The sequence below is a fragment of the Pelodiscus sinensis genome, chromosome 4 (genome assembly GCF_052426305.1).
Source record: "Pelodiscus sinensis isolate ZL-2025 chromosome 4, ASM5242630v1, whole genome shotgun sequence".
Classification (NCBI taxonomy): domain Eukaryota; kingdom Metazoa; phylum Chordata; order Testudines; family Trionychidae; genus Pelodiscus; species Pelodiscus sinensis.
In genome coordinates this window covers 36,123,809-36,145,149 of record NC_143055.1, presented here as the reverse complement: position 1 = coordinate 36,145,149, position 21,341 = coordinate 36,123,809, and the positions used below count along the sequence as shown (strand labels likewise).

The 21,341-nt window shown below is 44.4% G+C and overlaps 1 long non-coding RNA gene across 1 annotated transcript in view; it reads left to right on the top strand.

The window, feature by feature from the left end:
• The window catches only part of LOC106733005 (uncharacterized), a 239,376-nt gene that overhangs the window by 16,786 nt on the left and 201,249 nt on the right, over nucleotides 1-21,341 (top strand). The gene's annotated exons all lie outside the window — the stretch shown is intronic.

The following is a 21,341-nucleotide window of genomic DNA, read 5'->3' as shown; positions in this document are numbered from 1 at the left end:
CTGATACTTAGCAAAGCCCTTATGCACAACTTTAAGCATGTACTCAAGTCTCATTGAAATCAATAGGATTTGAGCACATACTTAAAGGGCTTTGCTCAATTGGGGCCCAAGTGGTAGTAAGTGGTTCTGATGAGAGATAATGGGTTTTGTGACTGGGTTGTGTCTAGTGGGTGTAAGTTAAAGGTGATGGTGGAGGAGCTGCAGGTGGATCTCTGGGACTGAACATTTCTCTTTGCTAATTAGTCCAGAAACTCTATTTAGAGCACTCTTTTATAGTTCTGAACACTTTTCTTATGGTCTTATTAAAGATCTTCCCTTGCCATGCCAAATCATGAACCCTCAGACAGTAGATATCATGAAATGTCATCCATTCCTTTTTTCAGTGTTCATTCTTATAGTAGGCCAATTATGTCCAATTTAAAAGTGAAATTAATATTGATCTCTCAGCTGGTTCATTTCTAGGAGTCTGAGTCCCATGTTGCTGCTGCAGCTGCTATCAACACCATAGATCTGTTCCTATTTCCCTGTGCAAGAGGAGTGGCAATTCTTCAAATGATCCCTAATCCCACAAAGTTTGCAAAATTAGAAACCATTTCCCAGAGAGGGTGAGGTATTTGCAGCATCTCAAGTGTCTTAGGCCAATATAACCCTTTTTCAGCAGATGCCCTATCTGTTTCCTGAAATGAAGAACCCTCTCACACTCCTATACAGAGGGACTGTGTCTACATTGGCAAGATTTTGCGCAAAAGCATGTGCTTTTGCGCAAAATCTTGCCGCCTGTCTACACTGGCCGCGAGTATTTGCGCAAGAATACTGACGTTGTAATGTACAAAATCAGTGCTTCTTGCGCAAATACTCTGACGCTCCTGCCCAGAGATAAGCCCTCTTGCGCAAGTATTCTTGCGCAAAAGGCCTGTGTAGACAGCAACGTTAATTTCTTGCACAAGAAAGCCCGATGGCTAAAATGGTCATCGGAGCTTTCTTGCACAAGACAGCATCTACACTAGCACGGATGCTTTTGCACAAAAGCAAATCTTTTGTGCAAAGGCACGTCAGTCTAGATGCTCTCTTGCGCAAATACTTTTAACGGAAAAACTTTTCCGGTAAAAGTATTTGCGCAAAATCATGCCAGTGTAGACGCAGCCTGGCAGATGTTTAAAATACAGCAAAGATGTGTATACAACAGGAAAGTCTTTCCCCTGTTACAGGGACAAAGTCCGTGGCTCTGCACCAGCTTAGTACCTAGGTACGATATTGAAGAGCCACTCTCCACATCTTAACATAGTAATAGCATCTGTTCCACATGTTTTTCTCTTAAAGAACAGTGTATTTAAAATGTCTATTTTAGGGAGCATAAGAATAGAAGAAAGGCTGAACAACAAATCTAAATTGTAAATTGGTGGTTATCGGACATTTTTTAGGGCTATGTAAGATGTAGTTCAGGCATTCAAAAGTACTTCCTGGTTGCTCTCAAATCCTTCTACTCTGGATAACATGTGATGTTCTGGTTATTAAGTTATGGAAAGTTCCCATTTAACTAATGTAGAAATAATTTATTTCTGACTGCAGCTCTCTACAATTCAGAGCCCTGTCTTCCAACATGATGACTGACCTTTAGCCTCTGCAAGCATACTCCATATCCTTGAGTATCTTCTGCAGCTGCTCCACACACCCACTGCTCTCTTCGCATGAAAACACTAGCCAGGATTTGACCCTCTCTGAACTAATGTATATTTCTTTGCAAAGGGAGCAGTGAACAAAGGTTTTCCACAAGACTACCTTTGTATAAAAGAGCATTTAATGTACCAGAACATTTCATCTGTTCTACTCTTTCAGATAGTAATTCAGCAAAAATTTCCTTCTGACATTTACATAAAGCCCCATTCACTTCCAACCATTTACTGTTTCAGGGAACTAAACAGGTATTTTGCTGAATCCAGTCTTCATAGGCAATCATCAAAGTAGTGCCTCCCCCCCCCCCGAGTGCTTGTGCCCTATCCCTCCTCTTTTAGGGTATGTCTACACTACAGCACTAATTCGAACTAACTTAATTCGAATTAGTTAATTCGAACTAAGCTAATTCGAACTAGTGCATCTAGACCTATAAACTAGTTTGAATTAAGCGCTCCGCTAGTTCGAATTAAGTTCGAACTAGCGGTTTGAATGTGTAGCACCTATTAAAATTAGTTCGAACTAACGGCTGTTAGTTCGAATTAACTTTGTAGTGTAGACATACCCTAAGTTAGTCCCCTTGTACACTGCACCTCCCTCAATGACCCCATAGTTCCCCTCTGTACCCCAGTGCAGCTGGAGGAGCCAGCCCCCGCCCTGCACCTGCTATTACATCCCTTGCTCCACCCTGCTAGCGCCCTCCTCCTCTGCTTCTGCCCTTGCAGGAAAGAGGGGTTGCTGGCCCCTCAGTCCCCCATTTGCTTCCTGCCTGTGCTAGCGCCCTCCCTCCCTGCAATCAGCCAGTGGGAGAGAGTGGTTGCTTTTTCCTATCCCCCTTCCTCCCCAATCGTGAATCTCCTTTCCCTTGCGTCCGCTCTCCTCGCGTCCCTACCCTCCCCGCCAGTGCCCTCCTCCTCTGCCACAGCCCTACAGGGAGGAGTGGCTGCTGGTTCCCCTTCCTCTGTTCCTCTACCAGTTGCCTGTTAGCACCCTCCCTCCCTGCTAACAGCTCAGTGGGAGGGAGTGGTTGCTTTTTTCCACCCCCCTTCCTCCCCAATCGCATACCTCTTTCCCTTGCGCCCCCTTCCCGCTCCCTCCTGCAATAGTGCCCTCCTCCTCTGCCACAGCTTCAGCAGGGAGGAGTGGCTGCTAACTCCCTCCCCTTCCACGGTTGCCCCTCCCTGAATCCAGTACCTTCCCCCTCTCCACCCCTTTCCCCCTCATTGATGCCCTCCTCCCCTGCCTGCTGCTTGGTGGGGAGGAGTGGTTCAGCTTTGCCTCCTCAATCCTCCCCCCATGATGGAGGAAACCCCTGCCCCTGTTGACCCTACAGTCCCTCCATTTCCACTGACCCCGTAGACCATTGCGGCTGACCTCCCGACCCCCGATCCGGGCTCCGCACCTGCCACGGCCGATGGCCCTCTCGATATGGGTGGGCCCTCCAGCTCGTCTGGCAAAAAGGGCCAGTGGAGGAAGAAGGGCAAGGGCCTGGCCAAAAAGGCCAAATCTTCCGCAGCCGAGGCCTCCCCATCCGCTGCAGCCCCATCAACTGCTGCACCCCCTTCTTCCCCTGATATTCCCCCCACCGGCTCTGAGGGCAATCCACCCAAGGCCCCCAGAGCTTACGCCCAAGTGGCCACTGACGCTCCCCTGCATGCCACCGTGTTGTCTTCCCCGACCGCCACCTCCAGCTCCATCCCTGGCAGCTGGGGCCCCTTCCCCACCCTGTCCAGGAGGCACGGTGACCACTGACTCATGGTTTCCACCTTACCCCACATCAAAACTTACGTACAGGCATTGGCGAGGGTGGTGAGGGGCCTCAGCCATGGTGGCAGCCTCCAAAATGTATGGCAAGGTTGTGTTCTTCCTTGCCTCAGAAGTTGCCACCCAGGAGGCAGTGGAGAGCGGCCTGGCAGTGGGGGGTGTGCATGTGCCCCTCGAGCCATTGGAGGACCTGGGCGCATGGGTGGTCCTTACCTCTGTCCCAACTTTCCTCCCCAAAGCTGCCCTGTTTCCTGCCCTCTTCACACTGGAGAGGCCCATCTCCACCATCAGCCCTCTCTGGTTGGGCTTTAAGGACCCCGCCCTCCACCACGTCCTATCATTCTGCTGTCAAGTGCAACTGCAACTGCTGCTGGTGTGCGTGGCAGGGTGGTACTCGAGGGGTCCTTCATGGTGCCTTATCGGGGGCCCTTTACTGGGTCCACTACTCATCGGGGGAGGCCCGGTGTTTTCTCTGCTGGGCAATGGGGCATGTCCGAAGGGACTGCCCTCTGGCCTGGTCAGAGGAGGTATCTGGGCCCCCCGGGGCCCTGGAGGGTGCCAGCCCCAACATCGGCAGCCCCCATGGTAATCCAGTTTCTGTGGTTGCCTCTCCTCCATCCAAAGGCTCTGCTTGGGGGCAGGAGGCACTCCCTCTGATGTGCCTGGGTGAGCAGGTGGGCCCCTCCACTCTTCAAACTGTCTCTGTGGGGCCTGAGGAAGAGAGAGTGGTGTGGTTGCTACTGGACGAGGGAGAGGGCTCACCCCAGGGGAAGGTTTCCCTACCCCTCTCTCTCTCCCTCCCCTGCCTCAATGCCCGCCCAAACAACAACTGCGCCCCCCGACCCCGCCCATGCTGATCAACCTTCCACCTCCACCTCGGAGGGCTGGACACTCATTTGGGGGAAGCACAGAGCCTGCAGATCATGGGCTCAATCTCTTCCCTCCAATGAGGAAGGTGGGAAAGTCCCCTTCTGAAAAATCCCGAGGGGGGCCAACGCTGTTGAGAACGCCCCCTGTGAGCGTCAGCAGGAGGTGTCGGCCGAGAAAGCCGTAGCAGCGAGGGGGAATGATGCAGTCCCCCCTGAGGAGCCCATCCCTGAGGAGGCCTCAGGTGGAGCTCCCCCAGCTCCAATACCAGCTGAGGCTCCCGCTGCTACCACTGAAGTAATTGTTGCCTTGGCAGCTGGTGAGGAGGTCTCTGGGGCCGTAGGGATGAAGCTTAGCTCCATCTTTGAGCACATCGAGACCCTGGGTCTGACCCCACTTATCCAGGGGGAAGACAACCCTCTACCAATGGGCCTTGGTCTGGGCGGCGACCCTGCTGCTGGGGGCCACGAGGGCCCTTTTGCAGGAAGGGAGAGGGACCAAGAGGCAGGACATCAGGGCCTACCGGCGGACCCATAATTTCTGTGATGCTCTCCTCGCCTTCAGGTCAGGGAGTGGCCTATTGTGATGTCTGCATGAGGCCGATGATCACCCAGCTAGGGAAGGGTAAGTGGAAGGAGGTGAGGGAGGAATGGGGCACGAGCCCCCGATGGGGAGGACTGGGCTGGCTCTGTGGGCTTCTGGGGGTGGAAGCTCTCCTGCAGCCCCCCAATTGCCCCCTCTCCCCAGATGGCAGCCTGCGGCAAGTGCAGCCGGGCTGATGGCCGAGTGCTGTGATGTGCCCAGTGTGGGTACTCCGGGAAATCCAAGCCAGGACTACTTTGCAAGCAGGGCACCCTGAGAACTGTCTGTCCGGGGTGGGGGTCAGGACCCTTTAAGCGCAGCCCTCAGCTAGCCTGAGACAGCATCTCCACGCTCTAAGTCCTCCTCTGATGCTCTGCCGGCACTGCTTCCGGCCATCCTTAAGCCCTGTTCAGGGTCCACTTAATGTGGACATGCTAGTTCGAATTAGCAAACGCTAATTCGAACTAGTTTTTAGTTCTAGACGCGTTAGTTCAAATTAAGCTTAGTTCGAATTAGCGCTGTAGTGTAGACATACTCTAAAAGAGTCTGTGTCTCAGATGCCAAGTGATCAACTCCATGTATAGGAATGCATGTTCCCTCATCCTGGTACTGCGCCAATGGTGCATGTGTGGGGAAGGGACTCAGACAGGAGCGGCCTGAGGCTGACTGCAGCAGCTGGTGCCCCAGGCGGAAGGAGCTATCCGCGCCCCCACCTGCACGGCCATCAATGGCCATGATGTAATCATTGGGAACCCCGGGCCAGCAACATACTAGGCGACTGCCGAGTCTATCTAGGCTCATGGGCCGCCACTGGACTCAGAAGCTAGTGTGGAAAAGGACAGGGCCAAGTCTTCACCTTGTCTCCCTGCCTCTTTCAGACTCTTGCTCCTTAGGGAAGGAAAAGTGTGCAGTTTCTGTGCTTGCCAGAGTACAGAGTGCTCAATAATGCTGTTACAGGAGGCTTTTGCTCCACAGACAGGGGAGGCTTCTGGCTCTTTGTGGTCCTCCAAGTTCACACACCATCTAATCAGTTATTAATGTTTCAGCTACATCAGTTTTGAAAATACAAAACATCTGTGTGTTATCACAAATAGAGTAACACAGTTAAAGACGGCTGATAGGGATCTTGCCTTTGGATTGCTAGGTGTCAGAAGTATGCAGCATTGTTTTCTTCCTTGACCTCTCTCTGGCACATTTCCTGGAAAACAACTGTCTGACCTCTTCATGGACACAGGTCCAGCAATTGTTCTGTAAGATATCTCTATAGCTTAAATACACCCTGCAGCCAAAAATGTGAGCCTTATGGCTTACACTTCAAGCCATCAGGTAAAGCGTACGGACCTTGAACAGGTCTAGAACAGAGTATTGCCTTTACTAGCATAATATGTGCACAACAATATAGAAATAAAGTATCTTACTGGGACAGAGTGGAGAGGGCAAACAGGTGAGCCTGTTCTGTGATCACTCTAATATTAATTAGTTCCCTTGGAGAAAGCTGATGGTGGTAATAAGTCAATCAGACTGTCCAGAGGTGCCAAGTACCTCATCAGCCCTAGGCTGATAACAGGCAGCACAGAAAGAAAGAGCAGCATGGGAAGGAGAAAGAAACAGGAATAGCTGAGTCTAGCCAGATAGAGGCTCAGAGCAGGGAGGCTTCTGTTATCCTTATGAGAGGGCCAAATGCAAGCTGAATAGTGTAAACAGGCTTTTATACAGAGACTGCTATGAGATTTGTATATGGAACACAAAATGAAAAGTCACTGTGAAGATTTAAGCATAGGGTCAGTGCAATTTTTGTTTGTAGAAGGCAAGAAAAGGTTCTCCCCCTCCATGATACCTACACATATTTCTCCCGTCTCAGTTTCCTTAACACGGGTCATTCCTTGGGCTGGGATTAGAGTGTGTTGTAGCTGTCCAGGTCCTTTGTCTGCAGATCACTGCTTATGTGGTAAAACATAAAATCTTTTCCGTTCATACTTTCCTCTCTCATTTGGCTGTGTGCGCCCTTCTTTCTTAATGCCCAAACTTTCTGTGTCCCATTCCCAAGTATCATTATGAGAATATTTCTTCTGTTGGTAGCTTTCCAATTCACTTCCTCTCAGGGCCCTCAGAGAGGTAAATTGGTTTATTCCAGAGTGGAATTATTCTTTAAAGTAACTATTGACTGGTCATTAAGAGTTAGGTACTCCCCTTTGTCCCTGGTATGGAGAGGTTGTGCTTTCTGGGTTGTAAGACAATGAAGATACTCAAACCTAGAGATATTTCATGAATCAAGAGTTTCAGACTCACAGTATCAACCAGAATTCATAAACCAGGTATGTCACTTAGGGAGACTGGTCCCCTATGTTTTATACAGAAGGTCTCCTCCTTGGCAGAGTGCCTCATAACAGGTGGGGCTTTGGCAGAGTGCCTTATAACAGGTTGGGCCTTGGCATGGAATGCGAGTACTGCAAAAGAGAGGTGCTCCTGGGGTAGAGAGTCAGTGTTATGTTTACCAGCAGAGGCAGGGTGATTAAGATAAGAAAGGGCTGGTAATTGCCTGTAAAACAGGAATCCCTCTGCAGCCAGTGAGGCTGCTTAAAGAGAAAATGCAAAGGACTCAGAAAAAATACAACCAAGCCTTCTGAGCCAAGATTACATTCAGAAAAGAGGAAGATTTGAGGGCCATAGAATAGATGAAAAAGGAGACCAAACCCAGAGAAAGACAGTAGCGTATAGAGAGGTTCCCACTTTATCTGTGGGTACTTAAGTGATCCCATCACTATAGTGACTGAGTGTCTCACAATGTCTAGTCTATTTCTCCTGGATAAGATTAATCTGATACTTAAGTATGAAGTGTATATTGGAAGCTCTGATGACAATAGAAGCTTTACTTGATAAAGAACTAGAAGATTGGTCTTTCTTTCAAGACAAGGACCTAACCAGAGCTCCTGCACCTATCTATTTTCCTTTCCTGCCTGCAGTGCCCTGATATATTTCAGAAGTCTCCTTTCTGAGATATATCTGAGGTTTTCTTTCCCTCAGTTTTAAATTCTGGAATTTCTTTGATGTTTTTATTTTAAATATTCTCCTGTGAAAACTGCAAGTCAGTCGCTATAGTATAGTGTTTAAGAGTCTTTGGAAAAATAACTAGACTTCAGTGTTGCCAGCTCATAATTTTGTCATAAGTTTCCTGATAAATATTGTTTTCCTTGAAGCTCCAGCACCTAGCACCACATGAGCCCGCCATCAGCTGCCACCCAGCCCTCTGCCTCTTCTCAGGACCAGGCTGGCAGCTCCCAGGAGCCTGCCCAGGGCCACAAGAGGTCTACCTGGTCTACTGCTGAGATCGTGGACCTCATCCAGGTTTGGGGGGAGGCCTCCAACGTCCACAATCTACGCACTAGGCACAGGAAAGCGGCCGTCTAGGGCAGGATAGCTGTCAGCCTGGCCACCAAAGACCACATGCAAACCCAGGACCAGGTCTGCATGAAAATCAAGTTGGTCCAGTGAGACCCCCCGACTCTGAGCCCTGAGCTTAGAACATAAGAACATAAGAACGGCCATACTGGGTCAGACCAAAGGTCCATCTAGCCCAGTAGCCTGTCTGCCAACAGCGGCCAACACCAGCTACCGTGGAGGGGATGGACCAAAGACAATGTCCAAGCCATTTGTCTCGTGCCATCCATCTCCAGCCTTCCACAAACAGAGGTCAGGGTCACCATTCCTACCCCCTGGATAATAGCACTCCATGGACCCAACCTCCATGAATTTATCTAGCTTCTCTATTATAGTTCTAGCCTTCACAGCCTCCTACGGCAAGGAGTTCCACAGGTTTACTATTTGCTTTGTGAAGAAGAACTTTTGCTTATTAGTTTGAAACTTGCTACCCATTCATTTCATTTCATGTCCTCTAGTCCTTCTATTATGGGAACTAATGAAGAACTTTTCTTTATTCACCCTCTCCACACCGCTCATAATTTTATACACCTCTATCATGTCCCCCCTCAGTCTCCTCTTTTCTAAGCTGAAAAGTCCCAGTCTTTTTAGCCTCTCTTCATATGGAACCTGCTCCAAACCCCTAATCATTTTAGTTGCTCTTTTCTGAACCCTTTCCAAGGCCAAAACATCTTTTCTGAGGTGAGGAGACCACATCTGTACACAGTACTGAAGATATGGCATACCATATTTTACACTTCCCCTCCTCCTTCTTCCCCTGGCTTCCCCCGTCCAGCTCCCTCCTCCCAGGTTTCCCCCTCCCTTCTCCCACCCTCTCTCTTCCCCTCTCCCAGTCTCCCCAGAGGTTCATCCCCACCCACTCCCAGTTTTGTTAAATAAAGAGAGTTTCTATTTTTGACCACACGTGTCCTTTATTTTTTACATCAGGAAGGGGGGCTAGGGAGGGGTAAGTGGAAGGAGGTGAGGGAGGAATGGGGCACGAGCCCCCGATGGGGTGGCTCTGTGGGATCCTTGGGGTGGAAGCTCTCCTGCAGCCCCCCCGATTGACCCCGCCAGATGGCAGCCTGCGGCAAGTGAGCACTCAGGGCACTCCAAGACAGGACTGCTTTGCTGTCCCTCATCGAGGTAGACAAGCAAGTGGGGAACCCTTAGAACTGTCTGTCTGGAGTGGGGGTCTGGTCCTTTTAAGAACAGCCCTCAGCTAGCCTGAGGCAGCAGCTCCACACTCTAAGTCCTGGTTGCAGCCAGCCTTAACTTGGGTTCAGGGTCCACTCAATGTGGACATGCTAGTTCGAATTAGCAGAACGCTAATTCGAATTAGTTTTTAGGTCTAGATGCACTAATTCAAATTAGCTTAGTTCGAATTAACTAATTCAAATTAAGTTAGTTTGAATTAGTGCTGTAGTGTAGACATACCCTTGCTTAAGGTCAATTTCAAGTTTATTATTTGCAGTGAAGTAATATGCTTAAAGCCCAAGGCAGGTGCAGTATAAACTCACTGGGTCTTGCCCTAGTAGTATGTTTCCAAAAGTTAAATAATCTCTTCTATGACTGACAAAGTGCAAAAAAAGTAATAGAACATCATCTATTTTTACCGTTGTTTCAACTGTTGTATTCAAGTCCTAGAAACAAAGTCAAAATATGCATTAAAATGTTAAACCTAACCAGTGGCCAAAAAGAGATGGTGGCTCATTCCTGTTGCAGGGCTTATTACTCACTATTATAACACCTCCTTGTAACTCTTCTGGGGATTAGCTCTTGACCACTCTGATGGCCCCTCAGATAGGTACAGGATCATGTTAATGTCTTTAAATCTCTGGAGCCATTTATTCACTCTAAATTAATACACCCAACCTCATTTACTAGTTCACTGAGTTTGTTAAGGTCTGTTTTTGAAATACACCTTTCTTATTCCATTGCCCTCACTCCTTTCTCTCCTTAGAGTCATGAGGCCTTACCAGTTCATAATCACTTTCACTCAAGTTGCCTTCCACCTTCAGATACATAACTATTTTGTTCCTGTTAATCTTGAATCAAATCTAAAATGGCTGCCTTCCCATTTACTTCGTTCACCTACTGAAGTCATCCCTAATGGTACGTCTACACTCAGGGCCGGCCCGAGCCATTTTGGTACCCCAGGCTTGGGCGCGCGGCACCACCCACAAGGCAGACAGCACCCAGCTCGGCTGATGCACACCGGGCCATGCAGGGGCCCACAGCCGTAGGGGGAAGGGAGCTTCTGGCTGGCGCTATGGGAGCCAGGCGCGCGGTGCCTGATGGCAGCTATAAGGGATGCTGCCTAGCTCACCCACCCCTCAGTCAGGCCCTGTCTACACTACAGCATTAATTCGAGTTAACTTCATTCAAAATAGTTAATTTGAATTAAGCTAATTTGAATTAATGTATCTACACACAAAACCTATTTCGAAATAGCACTACCACACTGAGTGGACCCTGAATTGAAGTTAAGGCTGGCCGAAATCAGTGCTGGCAGGGCATCAGGTTAGGACTTAGTGTGTGGGGCTGCTGCCTAAGGTTAACTGAGCTCCATGCTTAAAGGGACCCTACCCCCACCCCGGACAGACAGTTCTCAGAGTTCCCCACTTGCTTGTCTACCTTGATGAGGGACAGCAAAGCAGTCATGTCTTGGAGTGCCCTGAGTGTCCGCACTTGGGACACCACAGCACTCGGCCACATGGAGCCAGAGCTGCCCCTAGGCACACCGGTGCATCTCTTGGGATCGTTGCCATCAGCCCGGCTGAACTTGCTCCAGGCTGCCATCCGGGAGGTCTAACGGGGGGCTGTCAGGATCCAGGAGGATCTGCGGGAGATCGTCTACCCTGAGGGAGAGCAAGAACCCTCAGAACCACCCCAGTCCTCCCCATGGGGGGCTCGTGCCCCATTCCTCCCTCACGTCCTTCCGCTTACCCCTCCTTAACCTGCCCTTCCTGATGTCAAATAAAAGTCACATATGTTCAAAAACAAAAACTGGGTTTATTGAACAAAACTGGGGGGTGGGGAATAACCTCTGGGGAGACTGGGAAAAGGAGGTGAGAGAGGGGAAGAGAGAGAGTGGGAGAGGGGAGGGGGAAATCTGGGAGGAGGGAGCTGGAAGGGGGAAGCAAGGGGAAGAAGGGGGAGGGGAAGCTCAGGGCCCGGGGTTGGGGGATCTCGTTGGACCAATGCGGTGTAGACATACCCTAACACGGTATAAGAAATTATTGGACATTTTATGTTTTGCCACTTTACTTTTGTAACAGATATCTGGTCATCATTGTATCAGATCTTGCATTTTTGGAGTGGCTGTACATGGGAGTGTTTCATGGGCAGAAGGAATGGACTCATCCATCCCTACATAGCTGCAGAGTCTCTGCACAACAGTCCTGCAATGGCTTTGCAGTCTTTTAAGAACAAACTCTTGCAGTGTTCTTCAGATTCCACTTTCTGTTCAAGGCAGTGTCTGAAACAATCTAGTCATCCATGGTCATAGAATATTATTTTAATGAATGTTTATGTTGCAGTTGTCCTCTGGTTGCAGGTTTCTAGAATAAATTCAGTACATTGCATTCTCCTCCTACTAATGTGGCCATGTAAGGGTGAGGTCAGCACAGAAGAGAGCTTTGCCAGTCCAAATGAGACTACCAGACTATATATTTATATAGATGAACTTGGAAGTATAGGAAAAACAGTTGGTCATAGATCACAATCTTAGGCTATGTCTACATAGAAGCATTATTTCAGAATAACTGACGTCATTCTGACATAACATAGTCCGCATCTACATAGCAAGCAGTTATTTCAGCATAATGTTAAAATAATGTTGAGCTGGGGGAATTCTTACTCCAACTCCCATAACCCTCATTTTATGATGAGTAAGTGAAGTTGGAGGAAGAATGCTCTAACTTGGTGTTCCTTCTGTGTAGACAGCACCAAAAGCCAAAATAAGCTATTTCGACTTCAGCTACATAATTGACGTAGCTCAAGTTGTGTAGCTTATGCCCACTGTAGCCCTGCTGTGTAGATGTGCCCTTAGGTAATGATATATATCTGCTGCATGTCCTGCTTTCAAATAAGCAAATGTTATTCAAATTTGGATGCATTCTTTATTTAAAAAATAACATTTTGACTTCTAGCAGCTGCCTTCCTGTGTATCGTGCTCCGAGGAAGGTGGAAGCTGCATTGTTAGTGCATAAATCAAATGTTTCTTAAACCAGCGGAGAGCTTTGAATAGCATTTTTACTGATAAAGAATGTGCACAGTAAACACTGAAAAACTGCTACTTGTAGAAAATGAACTTGTTACAGTTAAATTTCAAACACCAATCTCCTGTACAAATGAAGGAGGAGGTGGGGTTTTGGGGGGTTTTGGGGGGGGAGGTGGAGTGTTTTTGTTTTTACTGTTAATATTCATTGAATACATAGAACTACAGTCAAAAGAAACCAGGACTGGAATATTTAAGTTATACATTGAAAAAAAGTATTACTATTGAAGGCTCCTTGGGAAAACCAGTCAAACACTGTGCACTGCTACTGCTTAGTGCCCATTTCAGGAGCAGTGCCAGTTGAGCATAACAGCAACTGTTTCTCCTGCTCTTAAGTTTTACATGGGTCGGTGAGAGGGTTTCTGCTTTATTCCCTTTCAGCTTTCTTCTAATTATCATTTTTGTTATTGGATTGCACAGAGATGTGGCTAAGCTTGACATAGCCAATTGCAGTTGACATTTCCCAGAGGCCAGGGTTAGCCTAGCATTAATTAAAACATAGCACTTGACTGTCTTTTTTCATTTGAATGCATCTTATGCCATTTTAAATATTATGCCACTTCCAGATATGAATAAATCCAAATGTTACATCCCCAAATAGGTATTTATAGGCAACCCTGTGCCAGCTTAAAGGTCCCTGAACTCTCTCGTCTCTGCTGTGAGTATGTCTTCATCTCTAAACTACTGAGAGTCAAAAGAAATCAATGTTTGAAATAGTTACATATAAAAATTATATCTGCCCTTTTAAAAATGCCTAGTAGTAGCATTATGGGTCAAAGTATATTAAAAACCATAAGAAAATTGTTTTTAGAACTCCTGCCTAAGTGTAACATTATTCCATCTTCTAAAAAACTCATGTTGTATCCGATCCGATAGCCCTATCACTCCTAAGCTTCTAGTGGACCCTGTTTTCATTAGCCAGGAATGAAGCTGAATGCAGGTTCATTTGAATCAAATGGAACTTTATTAAACCTTTTTCCTTTCTTTATCCATGTGGCTATGTTGCTTTAAAACCAATTCCTCACATTCCCTCTTTTCCTCGTGTGTCTCATTGAGTATACTGAGAAGTCCCGTGGCACCTTAGGCCATGTCTACACTAGGTGCTTATTTCAAATTTACTAAGTTCCACTTCTGGGCACCCAATTTTGCAAATTTAAAGATCCATGTTCTCGCTACGGGGAAGAATCAAATGTAGTCCAAGGTAGGCTCTCTGGGGAGCTACGGGAGGACTCCCAGAGGCCAATTAATTAGAATTAGAAGCACCGGAGCATCTACACTACGATTATTTTGGATTTAGAAGTTTAGGAATAGTATTACTTCTTGTGAAAAACAGGACTACAGAATTCAAATTCCACAGCCCCTTATTTTGGAATAATGGGCTTGGTAGTGTGAATGCATCGCTTAGATAATAGACCTTGGGCTACTAACTTCAGACTAAGGTACTAGTGTAGACCAGGCTTTAAAGACACACCCATTTATTAGAGCATAAGCTTTTGTGGGTAAAACCCACTTCATCACAGAAGCAGGGGTGCATATAAGGAAGAAGTTGCTTGTGTTAATGAAGCTAATCACCTCAGAGCAGAAGTGGGTTGTTCACAGCATTTAGTACGAAGATATGAATATCCATAGAGGGGAAATTTCCTTTGTAATGTGTTAACCAGTTGAGTTCCTTATTCAGTCCTAAACTGATAGTGTTAAATTTGCAAATAAATTCCAGTTCAGCTGTCTCCCTTTGTAATCGGTTTTGAAATTCTTTTGTAGAAGCATGGCTACTTTCAACCCCATTACTGAATGTCATAGAATCATAGAATCATAGAATAATAGGACTGGAAGGGACCTCGAGAGGTCATCGAGATGTCCAGGAAGGTTAAAGTGTTCCCCTACAGGGAACACTTCTGATGTCTGATTTCTGTCCATTTATCTCCAAGACTATCATGCTATTTTTGTGGTGTTTCCTCCTTATCTTTGGGATTGGCCTATGGAGAGGTCTCTGTCTTTATTTCATGATGATATCTGTAAGCTTTCCCTGGGTGCTGTGTCTTTGAGCTCAAAATTGCCTTCGGTTCCTTTGTATCACTTGCGTAGTCCCCTTGTATGACCTCAAGACTCGTTTAGTCCTCTCCTCCTGATATCTCTCTCATGGCTGGATCCTCATAGGAGTCTCCAGGCCCACTAGGTCATTGGCTTACCTGCCCTATTCTAATGCTTGCTTTATCTGAATATTAGCCATTTCCTCAATGTGATATCTGTTTTCTGGTTGTAATAGGTCTCCCCTCATTGGTGTCAGGGTTTTGGTCATTTGATCCTTTGATGTGGGTGATGGACCATTTTGGCACCTCTGTAATGGGGTATCCTCATGTGCAATAAATGCAAGTAAGGAGTGTGAGCCAGAAGAAACAGCTAGGTTTGTAGTCACAAAATTCAGAGTTCCGGGGAGGTTTTACACTTAGATATGTGGCTAATGCAGACAGCTGCTGCATTTTTGAGAACTCACCACTCAGACACTACCACCAAGATTCATTAACAAACAACGAAGCCGATTGCAGGTTCAGCTGAAGAAGCAGAACACTACTAAAGCCCTTAGAGACTATTTCAGTATCAATACAGCTCATGTTTTTTGTCCAAAAGCTATTTGGTTGTGGGTGTTCATACTTACGTACTCACAAAAATTAATGTGATATATACTGACAGCAAATGAGACAATACAATTTGATTCACTAACCAACAGATATTGCTAGGCCTACTAAATAAGAAATAAAGAGAATACTATCCATATCCTGCATCCTGGAAACTTAATCCCTAGCTTACTGGAAATCACTGCAACATCTCTGCTGTGATAAATTGCAGCAGCATTCAGTTAAACATCAATATTTCAGAATGAATTCAAACGTGACCTCCCATGAAAAACATACTCTCTTCAAAACTTATTATGTACACTGAGTGATGATCACTCAGTATCTTGCTTATTAGAGATTAGTGAAGGGGTTACTTCTGGTCAAATCATTTTTGGGTTGTTGCATAATAAAGGGAATGCTTTTGGACTGAAAACTAGTTTCTCTGGATGAAAATACATTTAAATTCCATCTTTATTTTAATCCAAATTGATCATCTCCTGGAAAGGCTATAGTGGGAGGTTTTTTTTTCATTAATTCTAATCAATATCACAGTTTTCATTGACATAATTTTTTTTGCATGAAGTATTTCAGGTTATGATTTGCTTCTTTCTTTGTGTTTAAGTTTTTCAAGACAGTACAACAGGTAGTCGTCATAGTATATTTTAAGGATAAAAAGCATTTTGTACTTAGGATATTTTAAAATACCTAGCTGGTAGTGACACCAAATTTGTGATAAACACAAACTTTTCACTTTCACAACTTTTTCCAACTCTGGGTTTTTGTTTTTTTTATGTTCAGCTCTGATCATTATTATTTCAGTTTATAATTCTCAAATCTTCATGCAACATCTGGAATTAAAATTAATTGTTTTTACTGACTGACAATAATACTTAACATTTCTGGTGCATAAATAAGGCTGCCATTTATTATTGTTGCCATAACAACAAAATGGATTAGTTGTCTCAAAATATTTTTTTAGCTTTGCATCATTTTGTACTTTGTGTTACTTTGATAGCAGGATTAGGCAGTTTGAATTTGTTCACTCCTTACTTTGTTCTTGAAGAGATTATTTATTTCCCTGCTCTCAAAAATATGCAGTATGATGGTAGAACATCATAAAACATGAAGATAAAATGTGGCATGCACCCTTAGAGAAGCTATGCACCTGTTGTTAAACAGTTGAGTTCTATCAATCTTCAGTAATTATCACTGTGTCTTTTAAATCAATGGCAACAGAGGTTTGCACTGTGTCATATTCTGACTTAATCAGATTTGTTAGAGATGCTAGACTTTAAACACAGTAATGATCATCTCCCTGACTGAAGCAGTCTGAAACTGAGAACCATACCTCTCCATGCTCAGACATAAATATCGGTAAAAATGCTCATTAAAATCAGAAAACAAGCGCCCAAATTGGTATCAGTGTCTGTAAAGTTAAGGATTCAATGTGAAGTGCACTTTAGTGGTTTTTAATAAGGCATTTCAAAAGGTAAAAAAGTTGCTACTTTTAACTATGCCATAATAATTTTATTTTCCTCGTGCCCATTCTTGAGGAGGAATAAAGGAAACATCTAACTTACGATCAGGGGTGTCTATAAAAGAGTGGCAGATCACAGTTATGGAGAAAACAAGTTTTTCACTACACCACAGCTCCAGAAGCTTTAGGACACTTTCTCACTGTCTTTGAAATGCTATTACATCAGTGCAGTGCTTTCCAATTTCAGTGAACACAAGATACAACAAAACTTTCCAGTAGGTTGGGTTGGCATGGTTTCATGTTTGCAGTCCTCTTAGGGTGTGTCTAGACTACCTAGTTTCGTCGACAAAAGTGGACTTTTGTCGACAAAACAATACCAATGTCTACACTACCGCGGAGTTCTGTCGACATAACGTCGACAGAACTCCGCGGTTTTGTCGACGCTGGTATACCTCATTTTACGAGGCAAAACACCTTCTGTCGACAGACTTCTGTCGACAGAAGGTGTTATTGCCTGTAACGTTGCGTCCAGACTACGGAGTTCTGTCGACAAAGCGGCTTGCTTTGTCGACAGAACTCCATGTGTCTGGACGCAAATTGTCGACGGAAGTTTTGTCGACAGTATCTGTCGACAAAACTTCCGTCGACAAAACGCGGTAGTCGAGACGTACCCTTAGAGAATACACTTTGGCGTGGAGCTGAAACTTTATATCACATGTGGATAGCTTCAGAAGGAAGGAGCACAATTTTGTAACTCCCCAAATAATGTGCCTTTTACGGGACTTGCAAAGCTCTTTGAGATCCCCTGATAAAGAGAGATAATTGGCAAACTATTTTTTGTTTTTATTTGTTTTGGACTGGGTCCCTTTTGTGCTTGGTGCTCAAGAAACATAAGCCAAAAGGGCAGGCCCTACATCCAAGAACTTACAATATAAGAACAAGAGACAACCAGTGGATATAGATATTGATTCATTAGTTGATCTTGGTCAGTGTGGTATACTGAAAACTGTGTTAAAATGACAAGTTATCACTGCAAATGTAAAGGGTTCCCTGATGCTGCTTACAGGCCTTAGATCTGTGGGAAAGCATGTTATCTGAGTCTTCAGCTGTAAGTCTCAAAGAGCCAGATTAAGGCAAGGTGGATTGAGTTATGCTTCGCTGTGTTAGGGAACAGTTTGCTTTGTATTTTTCTGGTTATGATTGTGGTGTGAGTTCTGGATTCTAAGAAATAGGCTGTGTCTACACTGGGCCACTTATTCCGGAAAATCAGCCGCTTTTCCGGAATAAGCTGCGAGCTGTCTACACTGGCCCTTGAATTTCCAGAAAAGCAACGATGCTCTACTGTACAAAATCAGCCGCTATTCCGGAAAAACTATTCTGCTCCTGCTCGGGCATAAGTCCTTATTCCGGAACACTGTTCCGGAAAAGGTCCAGTGTAAACAGCCCAGTAGTCTTTTCCGGAAAAAAGCCCCGATCGCAAAAATGGCGATTGGGGCTCTTTTCCAGAAAAGTGCATCTACATTGTCCACAGACGCTTTTCCAGAAAAAGGGCTTTTCCAGAAAACAGCCTACCAATGTAGACACTCTTTTTCCGGAAAAACTGAAAACGGACTAGTATTCCGTTTTAAGCATTTCCTGAAATTCATGCCAGTGTAGACACAACCATAGTGTCACCCTGCAATCTTCCAGAACAAGAATGTAATAGTTTTTTTAAATCTAACTTCTCTGTTTGCATGTCACATATATATATTAGTACGCTTAACAGGCTAATGGTTCTCAAGTTTGTCGTGAGCATCATGGCAAAGGAGACCTTTGAGGAGGAAATTGAAGGTGAGTAAAGGTATTGCTTAGCAGTGCCCAAGGCCCCTCCCCAAGGCAACAGCAGCATGGGAAAAACCACAACAGTGCTTATTTGAAAATGTAAGAAGTGGTCAGTTGACTCAGCTAGAATTCCTCTTTTGTTATTCCTGGGGTTATATTTGGGGAGAATAGCATCTTTGCTTTTTGGGAATGGATGAAGCATGTCCTCCCCTCCTTTTCCTCTTGGGAAGCGACTGCCACTAGGGCTGGGATAATAAAAGAGCCTAGGGTAGTTAAGTCACTACATTCCATTTCAATTAAAAGTTACTGGGGACCTAAGGCCCTTTTAAAAGAAAAATTCCTTGACTTGGTGTCAACAGTGTTGGTGCCTTGTGCCCTCTCTATGCCCCTGACCTTATCTATCAGCATAGGGCCTGTTTGTATTCTGTGGCTAGCTACATTCTCTCCACTTTCTTCAGGAAATTACGAGTATATTACATTTAGCATTTAGGGGAACCCCAGACTGGCTACGTGCTATGTGATCCATGTGCTGCACATCTCATATGCCATATTTTCTTTTGGCTTACTATGAATAGGAATAAAAAGTATGTACCATTGTTGAGATTTGTCTTTCTCTATTTCTCTCCACTTTCTTCTTCTCCATCCTATTGCCGTTGTTTGAAATGCAAATGGCATAACATTTGGTCCCACTCTAATCAGGAATTTGGGAGTAATTTATTTGAATACAAAAGAGATGACCTACAGTTTTCTGGGTTAGCGATAAGTTGAATAAATATGGGATACTTGGTTTTTATGGCTATTTATATCCTACTTCATCTCTGCTTAATTATGCTTTTTTTTTTTTTACAAATGTTGTTACCATGGTGCCATATTGATGTATGAATATAGTTTAAACTAACATTTGCTTTGCAGAACTAGAACTGTAGCCATTAGCTGAACCTTAGCTACAAATGTAACATTTCACATCTTAGTTAAAAGAATTAAACAAAATAATGTTTTAAAGGTACTTAATTTTAGTCACACTCTGAATCATCAAGATTTCAACAATTTAAAAACCATTTGTTGGCATGGAAACATCAGCTTAATTAAAAATGGATTAAACTAATTAACCTAAAACATATTGTACTATTGAGTGTTTGATTTAGAATAAATTAGAAGATACAGAACATTTTTCATGATCATTTTGTGGATTTCAGCTATTGAAAATATTTTTGTTTCTGGAAGGATTCTGAACATTCAAATACCTTGGAACGCATCTCTATAAATAATGGTAGGGTTGACAAATAGGGGAAAGATTTCCCTTTTCAGTAAGGTATCTATCCCAGTTCTGTGCAGAAACCTGAAACTGAATGTATTGTGAAGGCTGTACCATGGATTTGTTTTGGCCTCACCCAGCAGTATGTGACAAATAATCTCTTTTTCCATATAAGAATTATTTTTCAGACTTGATGTGTCGATAACCTAATGAATTGATTGGACAAATTAAGAAAAGAAAAATTCAAATAATTAGCTTTGGCTTATACCCTGCAAAAATGAGCACACTCATAGTTTTGTCTTTCCTTCCTCCTTTCCTTTTGTCTGATACAATCTCTTCCTGCTTTATGGTAGCCCCTTACTGCTTTTAAGTTAGAATTTATTGTGCAAACAGGTACTACCTGCATGCATATGTATTTAACATGATTTTTTTTATTGGATGGTAAAATTTTCAAAGGAGCTTATTAAAAATTTCATCCAGTATCTGAAATTACATCAAAATGATTTTCTGGGTGTATATATTATATATTCCCTAGGGCAATTGCTGGCCCAATTTTGTATTTCTTACAAGTAACTTCAATAGAAGTTTCAACATATGCTGCAATCAGACTCATATGGGGCTAGAGCTTTAAAGTTGTGTACAACCTCCCTCAGGCTTTCAGCTGATCTACAGGTAGGACTAGGGATTGACACACATGAATCAGCTGCAGAACTGAGATCTTAATCGGGAGAGTAGGACCAGACTCTCAGTGAATTTAGAAATAAAACAGCTTAATCACATCTTCAGAGTGGGTAGTTGAATAAAAAGTAGGTAAAATAATTCAAACAGAACCATAATCAGTGAGCAGTGTACATTTTGTCTAAAGTGAAACAATAGTTCTTTCTAAAGCAACTGTATAATCCAAGAAGGAACTGCCTTTATATCAAAGTCCAAAGTTTAGCTAACGTCACAATGTCAGGTATCTGTAGCATGGAGGAAGATTATATACATGGGGTGCATCTAGACTGGCAAAATTTTGTGCAAAAGCAGTTGTTTTTGTGCAAAATCTTGCCAGCTGTCTAAACTTGCCACGAGAATTTGCGCAAGAACACTGACGATCTAATGTAAGATTGTCAGTGTTCTTGCGCAAGAACTCTGATGCTCCCACTCGGGAAGAAGCCCTCTTGCATAAGTGTTCTTGCGCAAGAGGGCCAGTGTAGACAGGAACAGGAATTTTTTGCGTAAGAAAGCCCCGATGGTGAAAATGGTCACTGGAGCTTTCTTGTGCAAAACCGCGTCTATACTGGGCACAGATTCTTTTGTGCAAAAGCAAATCTTTTGCGCAAAGGCACTTGCCAATATAGATACTCTTTTGCGCAAATACTTTTTCCATTAAAAGTATTTCCGCAAAATCATGCCAGTCTAGACGCAGCCATCGAGTAACACACCCCCACATACTCAGTGATACTTAAATTCTTGGATTCTACTCCCTGATTTTTTTTCTTGCTCCTCTTATTCTCAACTGAAGGTGGGAAGAATATAGAAGACTGAAGTCATATTTAAAACATCTAAATATTGCAGTGTTCTTTGGGATGCTTGTCCCAAAACACT